This window comes from Thalassophryne amazonica, chromosome 5, assembly GCF_902500255.1.
Source record: "Thalassophryne amazonica chromosome 5, fThaAma1.1, whole genome shotgun sequence".
Taxonomy (NCBI): Eukaryota; Metazoa; Chordata; class Actinopteri; order Batrachoidiformes; family Batrachoididae; genus Thalassophryne; species Thalassophryne amazonica.
The window spans coordinates 43817169-43827766 of NC_047107.1; positions in this window are offsets into that span (position 1 = coordinate 43817169).

Genomic DNA, 10598 nt, shown 5'->3' on the forward strand with positions numbered 1-10598 from the left:
TTTGCTTCTGCCCACACCCTTTCGGACTCACAGGCTTGTTTATATAACATTCATATTATTGGTATGTTTCTGTTCTTTCGGATTTGTGTGTGTGCCGAATAAATCCATTCATTCATTATAATACAGTAGTGTTCAGAATAGTAGTGCTATGTGACTAAAAAGATTAATCCAGGTTTTGAGTATATTTCTTATTGTTACATGGGAAACAAGGTACCAGTAGATTCTCACAAATCCAACAAGACCAAGCATTCGTGATATGCACACTCTTAAGGTTATGAAATTGGGCTATTAGTAAAAAAAAAGTAGAAAAGGGGGTGTTCACAATAATAGTGGTGTGGCATTCAGTCAGTGAGTTCGTCAATTTTGTGGAACAAACAGGTGTGAATCAGGTGTCCCCTATTTAAGGATGAAGCCAGCACCTGTTGAACATGCTTTTCTCTTTGAAAGCCTGAGGAAAATGGGACGTTCAAGACATTGTTCAGAAGAACAGCGTAGTTTGATTAAAAAGTTGATTGGAGAGGGGAAAACTTATACGCAGGTGCAAAATGTATAGGCTGTTCATCTACAATGATCTCCAATGCTTTAAAATGGACAAAAAAACCAGAGACGCGTGGAAGAAAACAGAAAACAACCATCAAAATGGATAGAAGAATAACCAGAATGGCAAAGGCTCACCCACTGATCAGCTCCAGGATGATCAAAGACAGTCTGGAGTTACCTGTAAGTGCTGTGACAGTTAGAAGACGCCTGTGTGAAGCTAATTTATTTGCAAGAATCCCCCGCAAAGTCCCTCTGTTAAATAAACAACAGACAACTAAACAGAGATGAAAAGAGGCGTCAGAGGGTGTGAATCTCACAGTCCAGTCCAGATTACCATGGCGTTCACTGCGCATCAAACATTTTAGTGTGTCACAGAATTTCGCTGAGTTTCTGTTTAAAACAGTAACAGTAAGTAAGAAATCAGTAAGAAAGTAAGTAAAGATCGAATTAGCCGCGAAGCTAACGGCAACCTTTCCAGGCCGGCGGCGTACCATCCAGGCCCGCGGCGTCGGTGGAAGCAATCCATCCAGGTCCGCGGCGTCAGCAGAGGCGGGCCATCCAGACCCGCGAAATCGGCGGAGACGAACCATCCAGGCCCGTGGCATCAGCGGAGGCGAACAATCCAGGCCCGCGGCGTCAGCGGAGGCGAACCATCTAGGTCCGCGGCATCAGCGGAGGCGGGCCATCCAGACCCGTGAAATCAGCGGAGGCGAACCATCCAGGCTTGCGGCGTTGGCGCAGGAGGCGACCCATCCAGGCCCGCGGTGTCGGTGGAGAAGGCGAACCATCCAGGCCCGCGGCATCGGCGGAAGAGATGATCCATCCAGGCCCGCGGTGTCGGTGCAGGAGACGATCCAGCCAGGCCCACGGCATCGGTTACATCTGGGGCTGGCGACGGCTACATCCAAGGCTGAGGAAGGCTACACACGGGGCTGGCGACGTCTACACTCGAGGCTGGTGTCAGCTGCATCTGAGACTGGCGGTGGCTACATCTGAGGCTGCGGCGGTTACATCCGAGGCTGTCGGCGGCTGCGACCGAGGCTGACGGCGGCTACGACCGAGGCTGGTGGCGGCTATATCCGGGATTAACATCGGGGAAGGTCGGTGTGCGGCAGCCGGATTTGTGGTGGTGGAGGTAATTAATAGTGGCCTGTACTGAACTACATGAGTTAACACGGCACCACCCAGGAAGACAGATAAATTGGAGGAAGACATGGAGGAGATAAAGACCTCATTAAACCGTATTTCAAAAGACAGGACCAATTTAGACAAGTTGATGAAGGAGATCAAGGAGCTCCAAAATCTTGTTAAAGAAAAGGACAAGATTATTAAGAAACTTGAGCAATGGGTGGATGAACTTGAACAATATTCTAGAAAAGATGATGTTATAATAACTGGTTTGGAAACAAAACATCGGTCGTACGCAAGGATGGTGGATTCTGGTGGAGCCAGTGGGGAGGATGTACCACCCGAAGAACTACAAACACGAGAACTGTTGGGAAAGTGTAGTGACACGGACCCACAATAGGTGGCGTAAATGAACGAACAATGGATGAGCCAAAAGTATAACACTTTACTGTTGTGAAATGTGCACAATGAAATACAGACCATTGCAGATTTTGGAATACAGCCAAATATACAAAGGTGACGTGCGGGCAGGCTCGAGGATAGAAGACGTCTGTCCAGAGAAGAGCCGGATCCCACATGATTTCCACTGCCAGCGGATCTGCAGCACACCGGAGCCGCCAAGTCCTGAGTCCCCAGGTGGCCACCGTCTTCAGCTGTCAGACTTGGTACTGCTGGCAGGAAGAATAGACAGATGATGGTGGGTGCGTGAACACCCAGCAAACAGTCAGCACAGCACAGTTCTCTTCTGGTGGAATACCTCCACCTCCTAATCACAATTATCCCAAGAGTTCATGCAGAATCCAAATGTCACACTAGCGGAGTCTGGGATGAGGAGCGGAGAACGCCAACTCCCCAAACACACCTACAAACTCTCATGTACAAAGGTACGTCTGCAAACTCAGAATTTAACATAGTTAAACACAGAAGTAAAGACATTATGACTGTCTTACGTTTAGCTGAACAATTCGTGTTCAAAAGCTGAGTGTTTACCTGACGGGTAGACGATATCTCGGCAGCAAGGTGGAGATGCTGCCCGGCTTTTATGGTGGTGGTGGTTGATGAGTGACAGCTGGCGTTGATGAAGAGTGACAGCTGTCACTCCCAGTTGCTCCCGTGGGGCGGATGCGCCCTCTCGTGCCTGAAGCCCGCACTTCAGGCAGGGTGCCCTCTGGTGGTGGGCCAGCAGTACCTCCTCTTCAGCGGCCCACACAACAGGACCCCCCCCCCTCAACGGGCACCTCCTGGCGCCCGACCCGGCTTGTCAGGGTGACGGTTGTAGAAGTCGGCCAGGAGGGCTGGGTCCAGGATGAAGCTCCTCTTCACCCAGGAGCATTCTTCAGGTCCATACCCCTCCCAGTCCACCAAATACTGAAACCCCCGGCCCTGTCTACAGACCTCCAAGAGCCTGCGCACCGTCCATGCAGGCTCTCCGTCGATGATCCGGGCAGGAGGCGGCGCCAGTCTGGGGGTGCAGAGTGGTGAGGTATGGCAGGGCTTGATGCGGGACACGTGGAAGACAAGGTGAATCGGACTGAGGACTTTGATGATGGTGAATGGTCCGATGAATCTGTCCTTGAGCTTTTGGGATTCCACTTGCAGGGGGATGTCCTTGGTGGATAGCCAAACCTCCTGCCCGGGCTGGTATGCCAGGGCCGGGGAACGCCGGCGGTCTGCATGGGCCTTGGCCCTCGTCCGCGCCTTCAGCAGGGCAGAGCGGGCAGTACACCACACCCGACGGCACCTCCTGAGGTGGGCTTGGACCGAGGGCACCCCGACCTCTCCCTCCACGAGCGGAAATAATGGGGGCTGGTACCCCAAACATACCTCAAACGGGGAGAGGCCAGTGGCAGATGAAATTTTGCTATTGTGAGCATACTCGATCCAGGCCAGATGGGTGCTCCAGGCCATCGGGTGCGCGGAGGTTATGCAGCGGAGAGCCTGCTCCAAATCCTTGTTTGTCCGCTCTGCCTGTCCGTTCGTCTGGGGATGGTACCCGGATGAGAGGCTTACGGTGGCCCCCAGTTCTCTACAGAAACTCCTCCAGACTTGCGAGGAGAACTGGGGACCAAGGTCGGTGACAATGTCAGATGGAATCCCATGCAGACGTACGACATGGTGGACCAGGAGGTCTGCTGTCTCCTGGGCTGTCGGGAGCTTCCGGAGGGCCACGAAGTGGGCTGCCTTGGAGAACCGGTCCACTATCGTGAGGACGGTGGTCATGCCCTGGGACGGCGGGAGGCCCGTGACGAAGTCCAGGCCAATGTGGGACCAGGGGCGATGAGGCACAGGTAGCAGCTGGAGGAGTCCCTGTGCCCGTTGATGGTCAGTTTTTCCCCTGGCACAGGTGGTACAGGCCCGGACATACTCCCGGATGTCGGCTTCCATAGACGCCCACCAGAAGCACTGCCGGACCACTGCCACGGTTCTTCGCACCCCTGGGTGACAGGAGAGCTTGGAACCATGACAGAAGTCCAGGACTGCAGCTCTGGCCTCTGGTGGGACGTACAACTTGTCTTTTGGGCCAGTTCCCGGGTCCGGGTTCCGTGCCAGGGCCTCCCGGACGGTCTTCTCCACGTCCCAGGTGAGGGTGGCCACGACAGTGGACTCTGGGATGATGGATTCCATTGGATCTGACAGCTCGGTTTTGACCTCCTCTTCGTGAACCCGGGACAAGGCGTCAGATCTTTGGTTCTTGGTCCCGGGGCGGTAGGTGAACTGGAAGTCAAAATGCCCGAAGAACAGTGACCAGCGGGCTTGCCTGGGGTTCAGACGCTTGGCGGTCCAGATGTACTCCAGGTTCCGATGGTCCGTGAAAACCGTGAATGGTACCGAAGCTCCTTCCAACAGGTGTCTCCACTCCTCTAGAGCCTCCTTCACCGCAAAAAGTTCCCGATTGCCGACATCATAATTCCTTTCAGCCGGGGTCAACCTGCGGGAAAAACAGGCACGGGGTGGAGGACCTTATCGGACTCCCTGCTCTGGGACAACACAGCTCCTATCCCTGAGTCAGAGGCATCCACTTCAACAATAAACTGGCGGTTAGGATCGGGCTGCACCAGAACTGGCGCAGTCGAGAACCAGCGTTTCAACTCCCTAAACGTGGCTTCGCACAGATCCGACCAGGTGAAGGGGACTTTGGAGGAGGTCAGGGCTGTCAAGGGACTAACCACCTGACTGTAGCCCTTAATGAACCTCCTGTAGAAGTTTGCAAAACCGAGGAACTGTTGCAGCTTCCTACGGCTTGTTGGTTGAGGCCAATCTCTCACCGCCGCAACCTTGGCCAGATCAGGGGCGATGGAGTTGGAGGAGATTATGAACCCCAGGAAGGACAAAGAAGTGCGGTGGAACTCGCACTTCTCGCCCTTCACAAACAGCTGGTTCTCCAACAACTGCTGCAGGACCTGACGTACATGCTTAACATGAGTCTCAGGATCCGAGGAAAAGATGAGTATATCGTCCAGGTATACAAAGACGAATCGGTGCAGGAATTCCCGCAAAACGTCGTTCACCAAAGCTTGGAACATCGCAGGGGCGTTGGTGAGGCCGAACGGCATGACCAGGTACTTAAAGTGACCAACAGGGTGTTAAATGCCGTCTCCACTCGTCTCCCTTCCGGATCCGAACCAGGTGGTACGCATTCCTAAGATCCAGCTTTGTGAAAATTTTGGCTCCATGCACGGGCGTGAACATTGAATATAACAGGGGCAACGGGTATCCATTGCGAACCGTAATCTCGTTCAGCCCTCTGTAATCAATGCACGGATGGAGTCCGCCGTCTTTCTTGCCCACAAAAAAGAAACCAGCACCCATCGGGGAGGTGGAGTTCCGGATCAGCCCAGCAGCTAACGAGTCCCGGATGTAGGTCTCCATTGATTCGCGCTCTGGACGTGAGAGGTTGTACAGCCTGCTGGATGGGTACTCAACGCCCGGAATCAAATCAATGGCACAATTGTATGGCTGGTGCGGGGGAAGAGAGAGTGCCAGATCTTTGCTGAAGACATCAGCAAGATCGTGGTACACCTCAGGCACCGCCGTCAGATTGGGGGGGGCTTTAACCTCCTCATTAGCAGTCAAACCGGGGGAACCGAGGATCCTAAACACTCCCGGTGGCAGGTTTCACTCCACTGAGCCACAACTCCAGACAGCCAATCAATCCGGGGATTGTGTTTAATCATCCATGGGAAGCCCAAAATTACGCGGAGGTAGAAGGAGTTACATAAAACTCAATCTCCTCCCGATGATTCCCAGACACTACCAGAGTTACTGCTCGTGTCTTGTGTGTGATTAAGGGAAGAAGGGTGCCATCTAGTGCTCGTACCTTCAATGGTGAGGGGAGCGCCACCAGAGGGAGCCCTACTTCCCTAGCCCATCTGCTGTCCAGCAGATTCCCTTATGACCACATGTCCACCAGTGCTGGGGCTTGAAGGGTTAAATCCCCACTCAGGATCGTAACTGAGAGACGTGCGGATATGCGTGTGTGTCCCACGTGAATTTCTTGGCCCACCCTTAGCCCAGTTTCTAAGGGCGGGCGTTGGTGTTTAACCGCTTGGGGCAGTTTTTCTGCAGATGCTCACTCGAGCCGCAGATGAAGCACTCCCCGCGGGCCAGTCTCCTCTGTCTATTTGAAGCTCTCAATTTAGCCCTGCTCATGTCCATAGCATCATCAGCAGGAGGAGCTGTAACCACACGGAGCGCTGAGGCTGTGGAGCGTGGGGAGGGTGGAACCCTTTTGGACCCAGAAGGGAGAGGAACGGCGCGTGCCCGGCCACGTCCTTCATCTAACCGATTGTCTAATCGTATAACCAGGTCGATGAGCCCGTCTAAATCCCGCGGCTCGTCCTTACCCACCAGGTGCTCCTTAAGGACCGACGACAGTCCGTTTACAAAGGCGGCGCGGAGTGCAGCAGCATTCCAGCCGGACCTCGCAGCCGCGATGCGGAAGTCGACTGCATACTCGGCTGCACTCCGATGCCCCTGTTGCATAGACAGTAGCACTGTTGAAGCGGTCTCGCCTCTATTTGGATGATCAAAAACCTGTTTGAACTCCCTCACAAACCCAGTATATGTCGTTCGGAGCCGTGAATTCTGCTCCCAGAGCGCCGTAGCCCAGGCGCGTGCCTCACCTCGAAGCAAATTAATCACATACGCCACCCGGCTGGAGTCCGACGCGTACATGATGGGACGCTGTGCGAAGACGAGCGAACACTGCATCAAGACGTCTGCGCACGTCTCCACACAGCCTCCGTACGGTTCCGGGGGACTGCAGCCGAGGAGCAGCAGCCGCACCCTGCGCGCGCGCTTCCACCTGTGCGGTGAGAGCCTCCATCCTACGATTGAGTATGACGTTCTGCTCGGTCATTAAATCCAACCGAGCAGTGAAAGCGGTGAGGATTTGCTGCAACTCACCTACCACGCCTCCTGCTGGCGCCTGTGCACCCTGCTCTTCTATTGGTTAAAGATGACCTCATGGCTGATGTTCAAATGGAGGGATATGAGTTATATTTTGTAAATAGAAGAGATAAAAAAAGGCAGAGGTGTTGCTTTGTACATAAAAACAGATCTGACATGTAAAATTGTAGAAGCAATGTCAATTATAGATGATGTCATAGAAATTGTAACAGTGGAAACTGTACATGAAACATCTAAAAATATTCTAATCAGTTGTGTATACAGAGCACCAGACTCTTGTGTTGTGAAATTTACAGATAAAATAATAGAATTATTCCATCAAATCAAAAACAAAACATTCTTTATGTGTGGAGACTTTAATGTTAATGTGGAAAGCTCCAGTTGCCAAAGAGTAAGTAATTTTGTGAATTCAATGAATAGCTTGGGCTTATTCCCTTTGATAACAAAACCAACCAGAATTACATCGCAAAGTGCAACTGTAATTGACAATATATTCACAAATAGAACAGATGAAATTATTAAGAATGGGATATTGATGACAGATCTTAGTGATCATTTACCAGTTTTTTCAATATTTAAATATAAAAATAGGTACAAAAAAAACTGTTATAAAGAGATAAGTCATTAAAAGCCTTAGAGGCATTAAATTATGACCTTAAAAATCAAAATTGGGAAGACGTTTATGTCAGTGACGTAAATGTAGCATATAATTCATTTATGAAAATACTGATGAAATCATATAACAAAAATTGTAAATTAATAAAAACTAGTAAGAAAAGAGTAAATAAACCATGGCTGACTAAGGGAATAAAAAACGCTTGTGTAAAGAAAAACTATTTATATAGGTGCTTTTTAAAAATGCAGACAAAGGAAACAGAACACAGATACAAAAATATAAAAATAAATTATTGACAATAATTAGGAAACAAAAAAAAAGATTACTATCATGAACAATTGAATAAGAGTAAAGATAATATGAGGGCAACATGGGGAATTATAAAAAGTGTGATGGAAAGTGATGGAGTGAAATCAACTTTTCCGAATTACCTAGTCAAGGAAAATAAAGCGATATATGACATAAAAGAAGTTGTTAATGAGTTTAATGATTATTTTTCAAAGGTGGGATCAAATCTGGTGGGAAATAAACCAATAGTAGAAGATAAATTAAATACAATTGTAAATACGGTCAATAGTATTTTCCTTGACAATGTGGAAAAAGATGAAATAAGGAATATTGTAAAAAACTGTAAACAAAAGATCAACTGACTGATGAAGATTTAGACATGATGACTGTAAAAAGTATAATAGAAACTATTATTGAACCATTCACTTACATTTGTAATCTGTCTCTGTCAACAGGAATTTTCCCAGATGAAATGAAAATTGCCAAGGTAGTCCCATTATATAAAAATGGAGACAGACATAACGTTTCAAATTACAGGCCAGTGTCATTGCTTCCACAGTTTTCTAAAATTCTGGAAAAAGTTTTTGTGACAAGGTTGAATAAATTAATTGAGAAACATCATATTTTAAATAATGCTCAGTATGGATTCAGAACAAAACATTTGACAGCTATGGCAATTATGGAATTAACAGAGAAAATATCAACAGCAATAGATAATAAGGATTATTTTGTAAGTATTTTTTATTGACTTGAAAAAAGCTTTTGATGTTATTGATCATTCAAGATTGCTTCACAAGTTACAACAATATGGAATAAGAGGGATTGCACATCAGTGGGTAAAAAGCTACTTAGAAAATAGAAAACAGTTTGTTCAGATAAATAATACTAAATCAGAATTATGTAATATTATTTGTGGAGTACCACAAGGGCCAGTACTTGGACCCAAACTGTTTATTTTGTATATTAATGATTTTGTGAATGTATCTAATGTACTTGGTAGCATTTTATTTGCTGACGATACAACATTATTTTACTCTGGATCAGATATACAGGAAGTAGCACAAGTGATAAATACAGAGTTGGAAAAAGTTAAATACTGGTTTGATATAAACACATTGTCACTTAATCTTAATAAAACAAATTTCATATTGTTTAATGACAGAGTAAAAAAAATGATGTGTCATTAAAAATAGATGGAAAGGACATTCAAAGGGTAAAAGAAACGAAATTTTTAGGAGTTATGATTGATGAAGATTTTACATGGAAGTCACACATAAATTACATAAAAGGAAAGAAAGCGAAAGCCATTGCTGTTTTGCATAAAGTTAAATATTCATTAAATAGTTATGGATTATTAACATTGTACAATTCATTAATTGTTCCATATTTGACTTATTGTGTAGAAATCTGGGGATCAACATGTACAACTTATACACAACCTTTATTTATTTTGCAGAAAAGAGCTTTAAAAGTGATTAGCAACAGTCGTTTTAGAGATCCATCTAGTCCATTGTTCATTAAGTATAGGGTACTTAAATTTCATGATTTAGTTGATTTGAAATCATTACAAACAATGTACCAAGCGAATAACAATACCTTACCAATAAACATTCAAAATATGTTTGAAAAAAGAGTAAGTAGTTATAATTTGAAGGGCATAGAAGTCTTTAAAAAACCAAGATTCAGAACCAAGATAAAGGAACAGAGTATTGCAGTGAATGGTGTAAAATTATGGAACAACCTCAACAAAGAAATCAAAGAATCAAGGACGCTTAAATTATTTAAAAAACGTATTAAACGATGCATTTCATAAGTATGAAACTATGAAATAAGTCAGTGGGCTGTGATAAAGCCAAAAATGTAATCTGTTAATAATGTTTAGAATGTTTGAAGTTTAAAATGTAATCTGTTAGGGATGTAATCTTTTAAATAATGGTTAAAATTATGAGATATGTCGGTGGCATGTGACAAAGTCATAGAAATGTAATCTGTTAAATTATGTTGATTAATGAGATTGTATTGTAAAAAAGGGGCAGAATATATAAGACTTGTTCTTCCAATCTGCTCCTTTTCATTCAATGGTTTGTAATGTTTTGTTATTTCTGCTTTTCTGTTTTTTTTTTCTCTTAATTGAATGAAATAAATATATATAAAAAAAAAAAGACATGTCAAGGCAGATGTCAAGTTGTGTTCTGACTTAGTTTAGCAATTCCCCACTTGAAAAGGATAAACCGTCTACATTGAATTTCAGCTGGATTTCACTCAGTGAGCAGCCATAGAATTTGATTTCCCATTTTATTACTGTTCCATGTTGAACAGGTAGTTAGGTGAAAAAACGGCTGTCTTTCAAACGTTTGTAGAAAGGAATCGTCTCTGCACAGTCACGCTGGTTTTATAGATGAATTTTCTTGCGCTACGATCGTTACAAGCACTGCGGCCCCAACACCCAAAAGTAACAGGTCCGTCATTTTAAACGTACCGGGCACGCACAGATTGCTCAGCAGATTCGTTCCACCTGGCATCCCCCGCTGATGAAAAGGGAGGAGGGACTATCAAGCAGTTCGCCAGCACAGCAGAAGAGGTTACAATTTGCCAAAGAACACATCAACTGGCTTAA